Source organism: Aphis gossypii, chromosome 1 (genome assembly GCF_020184175.1).
Source record: "Aphis gossypii isolate Hap1 chromosome 1, ASM2018417v2, whole genome shotgun sequence".
In the NCBI taxonomy this organism is placed as follows: Eukaryota; Metazoa; Arthropoda; class Insecta; order Hemiptera; family Aphididae; genus Aphis; species Aphis gossypii.
The window spans coordinates 59,323,473-59,340,284 of NC_065530.1; the positions used below are offsets into that span (position 1 = coordinate 59,323,473).

The 16,812-nt window shown below is 24.5% G+C and overlaps 1 protein-coding gene across 2 annotated transcripts in view; it reads left to right on the plus strand.

Moving 5' to 3' along the window:
• LOC114128571 (RYamide receptor) overlaps positions 1–16,812 on the plus strand; it is a 100,538-nt gene that overhangs the window by 9,610 nt on the left and 74,116 nt on the right. The window lies entirely within an intron of this gene.

Sequence of the window (16,812 nt, forward strand, 5' to 3'; positions counted from 1 at the left end):
AAGCCTCTTTAAGGTGAATTTCGCTAACTCGAATTTCTTGATAAGTCAAAGTCATATTATGTGTTGAATTTTTGGCTTATAATTCGAATTCTTTGATATGCAAACGTTACTGAAATGGAGTGTATATAATAATTACGTAGTATAATACGTGTGCGTATAATCAGTGTATATACAGAAATAACGAAAATCGTAATTAAAAACCGATTAATTTTATCAATCATTACTTAATGCTCAAAAGGCACGGTTAAACTAGTACCTAGAATAAATAAATAAAATTATTAAATACAGTCATTGTGATGAATAAAACAATATTTTGTTTTTAATTTATTATTATTAAAAGTGGCTTTAAATTTGAGTCAGATTATTGCTTACAAATGTTATTTAATTCGTGAGTTACAACGATATCATTGATTATTATTGTTTTTATTTTTTAATAAAGTTTATAGTTAGTTATTTTTTTTTAGAATTTGGTATTATGGTATATGATCAATTTTATTATACTATTATTTTTTTAATACGTCATAATTTTCTTTTATTTAATTAAAATTTGGATTTAATTTCGTCCATGCCAAAGATTAGGTTAGGTTAGAAAAAAAATGATTTGGAAATACATTTTTTCTTAAATATTTAATATGATATACTTATTATTAGATATTTGAATACTAGAAAAATTATATTTTTTTCGCACATAAATTAACTCTAATGTACCTACTCAAAACTCAACATTAGCTACTGACAACCAAGAATATATCTGATGAACGTGACAGATTTGGTATAGTGACTTTAATTATACAACAGAAGTTGAACTGACTGTTTCAATTGACTTAATAATAATGGATCAAGAAACATTATTAGTGAAATGTTAAATAGAACTAAAACAAGATAATATAGTAAACTATGTTATGTTATTTGAATATCTGGTGAAATAACGGTAATTCGTTTTACTTAAATGATACACTACTCAACTACTGTAAATAGATAATATAATAATTAAAAACAATCAAATAATTCTTGATCAGAGTATTAAAGTGAGTATATTTTAATACGTACGGGTCATATTTAATTATTTTTTTTTACCTTTGATGTTATTTAAATACAATTGGTTTAAATATTTCATTAATCTGAAAATACGGCAAAAAATATTATAGTTAAAACGAAAAAAAAGCGTAAAGGATACTACTTTAATATTCTATAATTTTTCATATTTCCAAATGTTAACTCGCTTAAAGATTCTGAGCGGAATGAGCGACCCACTGATGTTACAACAATACACGTTTTATATTTATTTATTTATTTATTTAGGTCAGAATCGTGTTCCCTTTTTGCAGCTAAGAACAGTGGACAGTGAATCATCACACATTCAAAAAATGTTTTTATCTGCAAATCATTTATTGATATGTTCGGAAATAACCATGTATAACAAAAACTATATGTGAAAAAAAAATGTATTATGATTTAAAAGTTTGATATATAAAATTACAATTATTATGAATTCGAGATAATTTTAAATTAAATTTTAATTTTAAATGTACTCATCTTCTACCAGCTTTAAAATATTATTGTTGTTTAAAAATTAATATAATCATAATTTTAAATATATCCAATTGATTTCGATTGATGTTAAATAAGTATAATTCTAAATAGATACTTCATTTAAATTCTAAAATAACCATTTTTATGAAGATTGATAAAAAAATTACTAAATTGAATGATTTTTATTCAGACTGACATTTTAAATTTGATACTTCTTTGTAATTTTTATGTCAATAAAATAAACATTTTTAATTACTACTTATCTAAATACAATGTTTCCCGTTTTCATTATTAATCACAAAATATTAGAAAAAAAAGATAGGTAAATTAAATTTAAATCAAAAACAAACATATTTGTCACTCATTAAATACATTTTTCGTATTTCTTAATTAATAACTATTTCACACAGGTATTGTTAAGTAATTATTATAATGAAATACAACAAATAATTTTAAAAGTAAAAATTAAACACCTTTATTGTTTTAATAAAACAATTTAAAAAATAAACTTTGAAAATATTTATTTCTTCCATATATTTTGATTATGATGACTTTTGGATAACTAATCAAATTATTAATTTATTTCTTGACTAAAGTTTTCATTCAATAAAATAGTTTATCCATTTTCTAATTACTAGAGAGAAAAATAAAAAATTAAATTAATGAAAAAAATTATCTTAAACATTAAAATATTATATAAAATTAAATCATTAAACCGTAGAAAATTTCCATTTAAAACAGATTTTCATTTAATTTGACTAAATGAAAATATAATATCTCATGAAAAAAAAAAATATTTTTTTTAATTTAAAAACACATAGGTAGTATAAATTATAATTGTTGGCAAAATGTTTTTTGTTTTACTTAAAAAAAAAAAAAATAATTAATAGTTTGAATTAATTTCTGAAGTTTGAAATGTATATAATTAAATTAATCAACGACAACCACTAGAAAAAATAAATGGATTTTGATGTGTAAATCTAATTGGTTAGTATTACTTAGTAAATATGGTTGATATAAATCAAATTTAAATTAGTAATAGAAGCGTCACAGGTGACCAGTGTGTGGCTATGTCTACATAAATTACACATCGCATATAGTATACCTAAATAATTTCCCATAGTATATATTAAATATATTATTATTATAACTGATTATGTTAACATGAAAGAAATATATACATAAAAATTTTCCTTACCAAATGCTTTTTATGCTGTTGATATCGGATGATCATTGACGTAAAATTATTTAACTTCAAATGTAAAATGTTTATATTAACTAACCGTCTAACCTTATGGATATCTATCTTTTTATACGTGTAAAAACTCCAAAAGTAATATATTTCCCGCATATAATATTATTATCGGCCTTCTATATTAAAACTCTTAGGTTTTTTAAACTTAACGTGCTTTTAGTATAAAAATATAATTTTCACACTATCACACATAATTTTTAAAAGAATAGTCGTGACGTGTAAACATTTAAGTCAAAATACAATAAAAAAATAAATTACTCAACCAATAATAGATAATTACATATAAAACAATAAACGAATGGTTTATTATTAAAAAATTACAATGAACGTATAATAATTCTTAATTTTTATTATTACTAATACTAGTCATTATACGTTTATACCTTATACGTTCAATTATTTACAGATTTTCAATTATACAGTGCACATAGTGAATTATGCTAATTTTTCAAATTTGCTTTAAAAATATAATCTAAAATTGATTTGGGTAATATTAAGGTATATTTATTGCAATTAATATATAGGTAATTTGATTGAAACATTGGGCACTTCGGCCCAAAAAATATCACAGGGCGTGCCTGGGGCACACCCTACACGGCATGAAAACCTATTAAACATTTATTGCACAGAAATTGAATATTTATTAACTATTATTTTTTTTTTGCGGAATTATCATTTTAATTATTATTATTATTATAACGATATGGTTTAAGTACTTGATTGAGAACTTGTATATTGTTTTAAATTTACAATAGAGACCTCCATAATTGACACCAAATTATTGATTACATTCAGTCTCAAATCATTTAAGTTATTATCGTACCCATGTTTGTTGATTTAAATTAAATTTTTTATTATCAACATAGTATATTAAAATATCAATATTAATTACTGAGATTTTTTTACGTATCACTTATACATAATACACTTGGTCGAAAACCACTGAGTTTTACTACATAAAATAGTGTATTTGAAGTTCAAAAAATACTTTTATTTTTGATATTTATGAATATTTCAAAAAATATTGAACATTTATTTATTTATAAACGTACAAAGTTTTTTAAAGTGAGGCATAGAAGTGATGTAAACGAGCATATTTCAAAAGGAAATAAAATATTTATTCCCATTTTCTATATATGTATCACAATACCAATATATAAACTTTTAATGAGTATAAAGCCTGAACTACAAACATATAAACTATGTTTGATATTGGATATTCACATAGTATAAACTAATATCTAAATGTGGTTTGAAAATCATATATCCATTTCAGTAGTAAATTACAAAAAAGTGGATATTATATATCAAAATATATATCTTGTTTTGCGTACTTTCTTGTATATTTTTTACTAAGGGTATTTGATTTTTAAGTGTCAATTTTTATGTTTATCAAAATATTGTATTAAAATTAATTAAATAAATATTTACGACCTTGAAAGTATATTTATTATTTAAAAAAATAAAAATTATCATACATTGTGCTATAGAATTCTGCATATACCCAAATGAATTTCGTATATATATAAATAGATATTGTAACTTAAAAACTATCTAAAAAAAATATATATATTGAATTCCACATTTTTTATAAATACAATTTAATTCGTATTTTCAATAAGCTTGAGACTGTGTTTTTAATTTGAAGTTGGTATGACGTCGTTCATTGTGAAAAATTAATATCTTAAATCGCTTGTCATCGTGGCTAATCCCAGATATTGTGAACTTTCTAAAGTACAAATATTACTCTATCAAGGCCATAACTGTAGATTTTTAGTTAAAAATAATTTTTGTTAAAAAAAAAAAACTTTTCAATAAGATGCGTTTTAGAGTTAATAATTGTTTGTTGTTCAGAGGGTACCAACTTTCAAAATGCCTAGCGACGAATCAGTTTTTTGTTCTTCCCGAAAAGTTTGGATAACCGAGATTGGCCAGGATGGTCCTTAAGTGACGATACATAACATCTATACATATACATATATAGATATATCATACGATTCCATTTATATTTTCATCAAACACCAATAACGACAGAAAATAATACGCGTACGTAATGCAATTTGATTAAGTTTGAGTAGAATATGACAGCCATTAGGCGTCTTGTCGATTATCGCACATAGTTGATATTCACAATAACATATTGACATTTGCGCCTATATAGACATAGTACGAAAAATATACTTCGTGTTTATTCAAATGTCAGCTACATGCAGGCACAAACAAGCCAATTTTTTTTTTTTTGTGTTGAGTCAAAGAAATACAGATACAAATTATTATTTACATAATATATACATTCAATCTTCATTTTATTACTATATTATATAGTATATATTAAGAAACGGAGTAAAATTCACTGCTGACAAATACGCATGTATTATGTAATAAAATATTACACGGTCTTCTAGTCACATTATTCTCTTACCATATTTTCTATGGAAATCACAACAGTTCGTATTGTCCACGCTTATCTTCGCTTAGCAGAAATACTGTACCGCGAAAAAAATTTTAAATATTTTTTTCAATTATATTTATAATTGGGTTCAAAATCAAAATTGAACAATACACTTTTGGATTTTATTTGGAGGAATTGAGCACCCTTCCTATATGTTTAAATATAATTTAATTCATACAGTTTGTGTATAAATAACTAGACAAATTAAATGCGTTGGTAAACATATTATATAACACAATGTGCATAAACAAAATTTAATACCTATTGAACTAAAATAATAATTTCAAAATCAACCATATTATTTGTCATAAGTCACAATTAATCATTTTTTATTTCAATATATCGTTTTGAAAATCAAAATTCAAAATAATAAATTCATCCAACCAAAATTATAATCTATATAGCAGGTGTTCCACAACCATGGCTAATACCAATAAGTTATTGGTGATGATGAAACTTTTTTAATCCGCTTTTTTTTTTTTTAATTTATTACATATCTAAATGTCACATTTTTATTAAAAAATTAAATCTGTTCAGTAAACTAAACAAAAACAGAATAATAACTATATTTATGCTATAGGAAAACGTCATTTTTGATTCGGTAAAAAGTATGAACAAGAATCATGAAATTTTTTTCATGATTCGAATCACGAATAGGTAAAAAAATAATTAAATATGAAAAAAAATCTGTATAAAATGTATTAATAATTATAAGAAAAATACATATAATTTTCATAATTCAATAAATCTTTAAATACTATTAAATTAAATTTTGGTTTAAGAAGCAGTACAAGCTAAACAATTAAAGTATTAAAATACGTTTATTATCTGATAAGCATTGTATTTTAGTTTGTACACATATCTAATATTATAAAAACATTTTAAGTTTTTTAGCTAAACTATGTTAAAAATCATCGAAATAACTGACTTCACAGCAACTATGTATCAAGCCACCAATTTTTATTTAAATAATTCGTTAGTTATTATTTTTTTGAATAAAATTTAGAAATTACTAGATTATTTTATCTTTGGCTGAACCAAATATATTAAATTAATTATTTATTTACTTAAATACATATAGTAATACCAACGTCAAATGCTTTAATAATAATCACTGTATTTTTCACTATCGCTCTAATAAAATGTTGACACACTTACCCCACACCACTTATACATATATATTTTGTGTGCTAATGCACGACGTTCTATAAAACCGTGTACCGTAAAAATATTTTCTATAAAATATTAAGTTGTATAATGAACCATACCAAATCTTAAGAATAACAATATTAAAAAAATAATAATATAATATAAATACTATTATGAAAATAATTTGTAAAAAATGTATTATAGGTATATTAAAAATCCGTACAAAAATCATAAATTAAACGAGAAATATTCTTATCATTCACTCAGCGTTATTCAGAATTATTAACATAATATTACATGAATTAGTTATATACTTTAATATATTATAAAAAAAATTTATATAATTATTAACTTGATTTTTTAATTTGATATCAAATCATCTCTATCTATAATAATAATAATATACTCGTATTAACGTTGCGACTTTTAAATATTTAATAATTTATATATTGTAACAAAACTTTAATTAATAATTTAAATTTCTGTTCATAAATACATTTAAGATTTATAATCTCCATGTAATATTTAAAACTTGATCTAGTTGTATCCATAAGTCTGCAAGGCTTTCAAATATTATAATATAAAAGACTTAAAAAGATTTATTTTAGTTTTTAACAAAAAGTCAAGTACAAATGTTCTTTATAATATATTTTAACATCTATTGTCAAAAATTAAATATAATTTTAGACACACTGTTTTTTTATTATTATTATTATTATTATCATCAACGTATTTCTAGTAAATATTAAATTTGTTCAATGTCAATAATACATAATACCGTAAAAAGTATTATTTGTTTGTTGTGAATAATTTATTAAACGAATATGTAGGTACTATACTGATGTAGATAAGACTGTAGTTGAATCAATAATTTATTAATAATAATTTTATTTTTATTTTTCTCAACGAATACATATGTCATATACATTAGATAATTTTGAATGTACATATCTTGATAAAAAAAAGAAAGCCAGACATTTACCGATTACTTTGTTTATAAAAATAAAAAGTTCACTTGTAGCATGATATGTTCGTTCAAAAATATACAACACCTATATATTGCTTGCTTATTAAAATATTTTACAAATGGTAAACAATAAATGTATATGACTTAAAAATGTATAATATTGAGTAAACTTTTATTCTTTAACAACATACAAGTATATTAAAATATTATAATTCGTACTTATACTCATTCAACAGTTATTAACACAACTAACTATTTAATGCTGATTTAATTACTGTTAAAATTATTACAGTGTCCTTCATTTATTGACAAAATAGTCTTCAGGGCACTATATAATTACTATCAAACTTCCACAATACTAACAACTAACAAGAATGTTATTATCACTAGTTGCTAATAAAATAACAAATATATAGATTATGAATAAAGCATATAATTATTTTAAAATGTATAATATAATATGTATTATATTATTTTACTAAATATGTTACATAGATTTATTTTTAAATAGTACACAAAATACTAGTTTACAAAATTAATTTCTGTGACTTAAAACAGAGTTATAAAGACACAAAATTCCTAACGATTTTCTTCATTTTTCACATAGCTAGAAATGCCTAAACTTGAAAAACTTAGTATCTACTACCTATTATGATAAAATGTATTTACATACATTTTTTTCATATTCTATTTCTATCCAAATAAAAAGTTGTCAAAGTTTCAATAAAATCAAAAATATAAGAACAAGAATTATAGTTTAAACTTCAGTTTGATTTTATTGAAAATGTGTACGTATACATTGAGTTACTGCATTATCCGTTGTACATGTCTAAAGTATAATACATTCTATCTTTATCGAATTTTTTAATTGAATTTTATTGCTCATTTTGTATCAATAGTTCATTTCATCTTAAAATTGAATAGAAGCCAAATTCAGGGAACTCGTCTTTATGATACGTTATGATTCCCTACATTTATTATGATAAAAAAATATATATAATAATTATGAGTGAAAATAGTTTAAAAAAATATATATATTTTTCAGTTATTTCAGGAGTTTTTGATGTTATGATGATTAGAATAAAAATTAAAAAAATATAGAGTTTTCAATGTCTCCACTAAATTGTTTTTTTTTTTTTTAAGGAAGATAAATCCTTTAAATGTGGACCATGAAAAGATGAGCACTATTTAAATTGTCGTAACGACATCTGTCCAAAAACTTTCAGCATGATGTCATGGATATTGACAACTGAAAGTTTTTCGTATTGCTATTATTCTGAATGGCTGATTTCATTTTTGGCAGTTATCTTCTACGAAAATAAAATATAATCGTTTTACACTTCAAACGTGTAGAATATATTATAATGAGAGAACTGTAACTGTAGCGCTCGAATCACTGCTTTTTATTAAAGAGAATCGTAACCCCACCCAAGAAATTTTTTCGACACTATAAGATATTTTATTTTACTTTGTTTATATTATTTTTTCTATACTTTTTAAAACAACAAAAATAACTAAATGAGTTAATATAATATACATTGAAATAACAATAAATAATATAAAAATTAAAGAAAAATTGTTTTTTAAAAATCCATCCTTAATACTAAAACAACACTGCATTAGTGATAAATTTTAACATGATACACTTTGACGCGATAGACACTTAACGGCCGATCCTTTATTATTGCGCCCATATTACGACGACGACAACATAATAATATACATCCACCCAATATCCTGCGGCCGAATAGGCAGGAGAAAATATCGTATGAAACGACCGGCTATCCTCGGCCTGTCATACTGTCTCGTTTCTACCCAGCAATCTTCCGGTTCAGCCAATGACCCACTCGTTCCATCTGCTGTCTTATTTTTCGCCCCATCTGAAAAACATTTAACAATCACATCTAGTATCTACTGTAAGGTTGTTGCCACATGCATGAGAATGGGTTTATATTGTGTTTTTATATCATTTTATAAGGAAACGTTGTGTTACCTTAATAAACATCACACTTTAAGTGTATTCATACCGACAAGCGTATTGTTCTTTTCTACTGAGGTAACCATTGGGGAAAATAGGCGAACCATTATTTCAAAACTTATGAGTATTAAAATAAGCATTTTCAAAAATATTCTGTTTCTTCTTAATTTGAAATTATATATTTACAAAACGTTATTTTTGGTTAGGTTAGGTTACTATTATTTACCGTTATCGATCGTTCAAGTTTCTTAATTTTTTGAACAACAATAACGTTCATTTTTTATTCCGAAGTAAATTTTTTTTTAGTATTTAGTTATAAAATTTCAAAGAATTGTATTTAATTAATTAAATATAATATAATAAAATATAATAAATAATAATATAATAAATATATTATAATAAACTTATAATTGCATAAATATTTAAAGCTAATATATTGGATTTAATTTTATAATTTAAAAAATCTACTTTAAAAACCAAATAGTCATAAAAAAAATAAAGCAATATAATAAATTGCAAATCTGTTTCTAGTTATCTTCTTTTTACAATTGCACCAAACAAAGCATTTTACAAACGCTTGAAGTCGTATTCCCTAATAAATTATTATCTAGCTATAGTCTATATCAACTGTAAAAATATATATCTATAGTCAAAAATATAATACATAATAATCACAGAATCGCTATTTAAAGTGGTTTAATGATATCCCTGAAATAAATTTGAACTATTTATAATGGAGTTGATTTATACAACTTGTTCCTCAATACTCAACTACAAAATACAATAAATTCATATTATTTTTAGTATCTAACGATTCATTTTGTCCTCACTTCGATAAGCACTTGACAGACATTTTTATTTTTATGGAGAAAAAAAACAAATAAATGTATTAACTGATGAATAAACTCAATATTTTAAAACCAAACCTTAAAATTAATATAAGTTGATATGTTAAGATTTTTTTTCATATTCGATACTATTATCATAGAAATTAAATTCAACATATCCATTACAATAACCTAGTCAATGACGAAGAACACTTGACACCTACAATAAAAACAATAAAACAGAGTTACTTTGGTAGTTTTTTTAACTTTTCATCTCTCAAGGTTAAGAATAGACACAATGTAGTACTAGAAACTACTCCCAAAGTCTAAGACTAAATTATTTATACTAATCCAAAAGGTAAAAGTTAAGATAAATATAAAGTAAAAACACGCATCATTGTTGTACAACCATATTATCTGATCAGAATCTAAAATTAAACACATGATACAATTTTTTTTTTTATTTATTTATTACTTTTAGCATACCTTAAATATCGTAGGTAATTTTCTGTCACGTTCACGTATGAGTCCTAATATTTTCAATAACCTTTTTTTTTCTTATTCAAGCCGATAGTGCAACGGGAGTGCTTTTGCAATACTTACGCAAAATATTTCCTATAGATAACTTATATTGATCCAGCTAGACTTTCAATTATTGAATGAATATAATTTATAATATTATTAATACCCAATATTTAATTTCAGTCACAATCACCCATCGAACATCGTAGTGAGGGTTTTAGACCAGCTTACAAAAAACAGGAACACCTAATTTGGAGCTTGTTCATTTTCAGGTATCATGACTTAACGTTCATATTATATGTGACCACCGGTGACATTGTAATATGTAACTGTTAACAAATAGTATGCCACAAACACACATCACACGGTTTCTCTTTTACGTATGTGCATCTGCCTTACTAGCTGATTACTGTGAATTGCGAACGGTTTGTCGCACACATCACAGTAGTACATATTTTTCTTATTCATATACGTCATATAGTTACCGAATCAGTACTAATTCCTCTGTCACAGACAAACATCATCACGTGTTATTATTTTAATTTTTTTTAATATTCGATCAAATATCGGGATACTAATATTAAATATATATTAAATAATATTAAACGATGGTAACAAATGTATTGTTTTTTTTATATAATATATATATTTATATAATTTTTAGTTTAATATTTCAGTTACAGGTTAGAATCCTAGTTACAACCACCATTTAACGATCTGGGTTAGGTCTGATATTGAGTAAGCGAATAGAAAAATTATTTTTTAAGAGTTAGTAAGAGTATACAAATGTATTTATTGATTATATTATACTGTACAAAATAAATCACATAATATTGTAAGTAGTTTCCAGTTAAATTTAAAATTGAATTTTATTGACCATTAATAGTTCTAGAGACAGCACAAGGACTTCACAAAGGATTTTAATTTATGTACTGAATAATTTTGAAATTCTTTTATAGCAATTCTAGATTAAAGCAGTTTAATATTTATTATATTTTATCACGCAAATTATGTGTAGGTACATATTCGACAAAACTAAAAACTAAAAAGGTAGCAAACATTATTTCACCGAGCGATGCTAGTAAAGGAAGTAATTCAAATCTAAGTGGCTAGCACATGCTGCTGGTGGGTTATGAGCGAGTTAAATTCGTGCAAAAGGTGTAAAATAAATTATTTGTTTAAAACGTGTGTAGGGATACAAGTTTGATAATAAAGGGTAAAGAAATATTTATCGTTTTAATAAGAAACATTTTAATAAATCATCAGTTCCTTAAATGGTTTAACAATATAATATCTGAAGGAATTATATTATGAATAATAGCGATAATTTCTATTTCGTTCAATAACATATAAAGTAAAATATATACCAACTATATTTATATATATATATATATAGCTGACAGCTTTAGGTACAATATTTAAAATCACAGTTGTAAAAAAATGATAAACTATTTTAGACTATTTACATTACTTTAGAACAAAACGTATTTACGAATATCATTAAAATTCTGAATGACAGTAAATTATTATTTTATTAGCATTACAGTAAGTTGAAACCAGAAGTCTGCTAGGTACATATGTTCTTATATTTTTAAGGTTATGGAAATATCAATTCCTTAGATTAATTGTACTTATGTTTAGCCGATGTGGTAAGCATTGAGCAGCTGAATAAGTGGTTCGATTGGAGATGGAAGTGTATATAATATATAAAATAGAAATCGGTTTCTTAAACTATATAATACAAAGATATTCCTACTGTAAATAAGATGGAAAATCGTAGATTGGATAAAGTATTTTTTGAGCTCTACCGATAACGCAGACTCGTAACATATTATATTGTGAAATCGACCCAACCCAAGTTAGAGCCACGAGAAAATCGGACGAATCGCTTTGGTTAAAACAGACCATCATGACGTCTGCCTGTAAAGAGATCTACCTTCCCACGTTGATTTATATTATCACTGATATATGGTGATAGGATAGCATACGACCCAGATAAAAACTCGACTGCCGGGTGTACTGCACGGACATCTGGATAATAACGATTGATAGATAGGAGCATTTATCGCGAATCTGGATTATCCGAGAAAATCGCGATCGAATAAATGTAGAATTAGCTTTGCAAATATATTATGTTTTCCGTATAGAAAATGAAAGTAATTTGATCTAGTTATACGATAAATTATTGAGACACCCGAAAAAAATAAATGATAATACATCTGTACAAACGTCTGGCATGGTCAGTGGAATTATTCATGACATGATACTGGGTATCGTGGGACTAAATTAAGTCAGCTATTGCATATCAATAACATTCTTGTCGTGGATCAAACGTCAAACTCCGAGTTTATATAACATGTATTGTTAATTAGTATTATGCTTAGTAATTAATATACAAGTTGTCCCAAATTATCTACGAGTCATTCTATGTATATCAGTGGAAAATCAATAACTAAATTTAAATTAAAGTGTAAAATAAAAATGTAAAAAATGTAATGTAAGATTTCTCATAACCATTTCATATTTAAAAAAAAAAATATATTAAAGATAATATTATGTGAAAATAGTTTTTTTATAGGTATAAAAAGTTAAAAATTAGAATAAATTAGAAATAATAATGAATAATAACGATTTTATTTGTATTGTTTTAATTTAAAAATAGTATTCGTTGTGTGAAACTTTTACGTAGGTACATTAAATTTGTATACACAATCACGCTTTCAAATGTACTTTTTTCGCCAAACAAATAATTCAACCTACCACCTTCGCTCAGAAATGATTTTCGTATACTATTATTTATCATTAAATTCGAATTTAACAGATACATTACTTTTCAGTCTTCAATAACGATAAGTACACTCGTCACTTACTAACCAGCAGAGTGCAATTACCTATACTTTACCCCATTTATTTATTTTTTTTGTTTTAATTACTGAGAAAAATAAATGTTCTTGAGACTATTATTTAAAATAACATTGAATTTGCATACTTAAACACATAATTAGTTCCTGGTTAAATAATAATAGTATTTATTAATTTATTATATAAAGGTAAATTTTTCTAAATTGACTGTTTTAGTGTTATTTGAAAAATATGAAAAAAAAAATGTTTAATATTCACAACACTCGTAGATAATATATTATATTTTATAACTGGATACAAGAACTGGTACATTCAAAAGCTTTATTAAGTAAAATGTCAATTAAGTAAAATATAAATAAATCATCGTTAATTGAAGTATAGACTAATGTGGTTATTTAAAAATTCAAACATTTAAACATTTTTCATTTCATACATAAAAAATATATACTTATACCTACACACAGTTTAATGCATTTTATATTGTTTACAAAGCGGTAATATTCTAATGGAAAAAATGTAATCGATTTTAAATTGAGCATACTAGACTGACACGTCAATGATGGTATAAAGTGACCCTCTCGAATGTCATACTTGTGTTATCGGATTAACAAGCAAACATTTGTTTAACAAACGCAGATGATTTAAAGAACAAAGATTGTAACTTAAAATAATTTACCACATTTCATAGAAGGACTACTAATTTAATCCGTAACATCTTAATTTAATTACTAAAATTATGGCAAAGGGTTGAATACGTATCGAGAAATATTTTTTTAATTCCCTTAAGCCTTTGAGAGTATAAAAAAATTATAAAATTAATAATAAATAATACCTGTTAAGTTTTACGTAATATATTTTTTAAACTAATTTTTATGTAAAATAAAATAAAATATGTTTTAGTTTCAACATGTAGATCTTGATACAAAGTGTTCGTAAATTGATCATTTTTATCCAACCATTTTAGTGTCAGAATTAGACAGAGATGTTTTTGATATTCAAAAAATTTAAATCTGTATTAATTCTTGTTTATTTATTTGTTTGGATATTAATTTATTTCATAGGATTATCACAATGATCTGACACATTCAAATGTAACATTGTCATATGGTGCAACGTATATATATATATATATATATATATTGTAAATAACGTCTTTTAGTGTACTTAATAATTAATAGCGAGGATATATTATTAACTATTATCAATTGTCTGTAATTTTCTATTATTTTAAATTTATTAATTTTTTTTTTCTTATCATTTTAGACTGCATACAGCGACATTATTATAGGTGTCCATTGTTTAGCAGGCAGTTAATATTGAAATTCTAATCATATTAAAAGAGCTAACAGAATATTCCGATTCATCCCCTGTTCTTAGAAATTGTATACAACCGTCACTGCTGTCACCGTTACTATAACTTTATAATGGTGTTGTTAGGACCATCACTCATTTTATCCAGAAATAAACATGTATTGTCTTGTATCGCAACACTGTCAACTTCGGGGCACAGATTCAGAGTATATTATAATAATATGTACGCGGTTTACGGCCGTAATAATCAGCAACTACACACACACGGGGATCCACGTAATGCGTGTTTGCGAAGAACTCCGGAGATTATTATATACGCAAGCGGAGCGTCGCACGCGCGTGTTTTATCAACAGCTCATAGATGAGATGACGTTTCCATAAAATACTTATAATGATGTATTGTAACGTGCTATTTCTACCGTGACCATATAGGATTTTATAAATGTGTTGGCGTGGGCGTTACAAGAGTCAAAATTCTATGGTAAAAAATAATGTATAATGTACTAGTTTTACGCGTATTTCTTTTATACGGGCATTTCAAACTTAAATTATCAACCGGGCCATAAATAATGAATAGCATACTAAAATAGAAAATTTTATGAAAACGTATAACGATTGTCGCTGTAGGAGAGCACATATGCATTATACATAATATGAATACCAAGATATTTCTCTCCCTCTCTCTAATATAGTTCAAAACGAAATAAAAATTGCATTTATATTTTTTATCTTTATTATCAATTAATTTCCTAACGACTAGAAGCCGCAGGCTACAAAAAAAGGTCTATGTTTCCATGTACCCCGTGGGCCCCTAGTTTAACATGTTTGCTTTTATACTTATTAGACTCTTGTTAAAACAGAATTCAAACTATTATTAATTACCAAATATCTATCTTATTATTTGTAATTTTGTCACTTATTTAAATTCCATTTATTCAGTTTTTTCTGATTTTTTTTTTTTTTTTTTGTGGCAAAAAAACGATATGCAGGTACCCAAGCTATCTCCAAAATAAGTATGATGTACATCTCAATAACGCTAACATACATTGACATGTTTTATATACATATTGTACAATACACATTATATTATGTTTATTGCATATTATCTAGAGTAGGTACTCATATAACACAAAGCATATTATTGCATATTATGTTTATTTTAACTATAAAAATACGAAGAATTCATGGCCTATGGGAATATGGTATATACTTTAAACAAAAGTAGTATAAACGGTTGTAGATATCACGTACTCATATATATATATATATATACGAGTATATATATATATATATATACGAGTATATTAACCTTTAACTTCAATTTTATAAAATCAGTGAAAATTTTAGCCATATTTAGGCACCTTTATAAAATGTTATTTGTTTTAATCTATTTTAAAATAACGAATTACTTTTATTTCACTTAATTATTGATGGTTTGAAAATTATTGCGGCAAATTCATTATATATTTAATTAAACTTTTATTGCATACATATTAGGTACATTTTATTCTAAAGAAAAATTTAATTTACTTTTTACAATTTTATACTACACAGATAAATCCTAGATTTAGTTATTGTCAATGTACTATTGCCAAATGAAAAAAAAAGCGTTATACTAAAGAAACCTTTGCATTTTATTTTACAACTCTGTCACCGAAATTTGCAACGTATATAATTTACAATGTAAATATGATTGAGTATACTTAGAAGTTAGAATATGGTCTCGTGTTTAGATTATTATATTTGTAATAATGTGATAGTAAACATATTTTTTTTAATGACAACTGTCAACTTTATTCCATAATATTATTTGAGACTTACCTATAACTATTTAGAAGTTATTCAAAGAATATTGTAAGTTTTTTTTTTTTTTTTAATCGATTGACGTTTTATGTGTTGCAGTTATTTCGTTTATATTTATCTACTGATTTCTGTCTGCAAATACATTCTGAATTC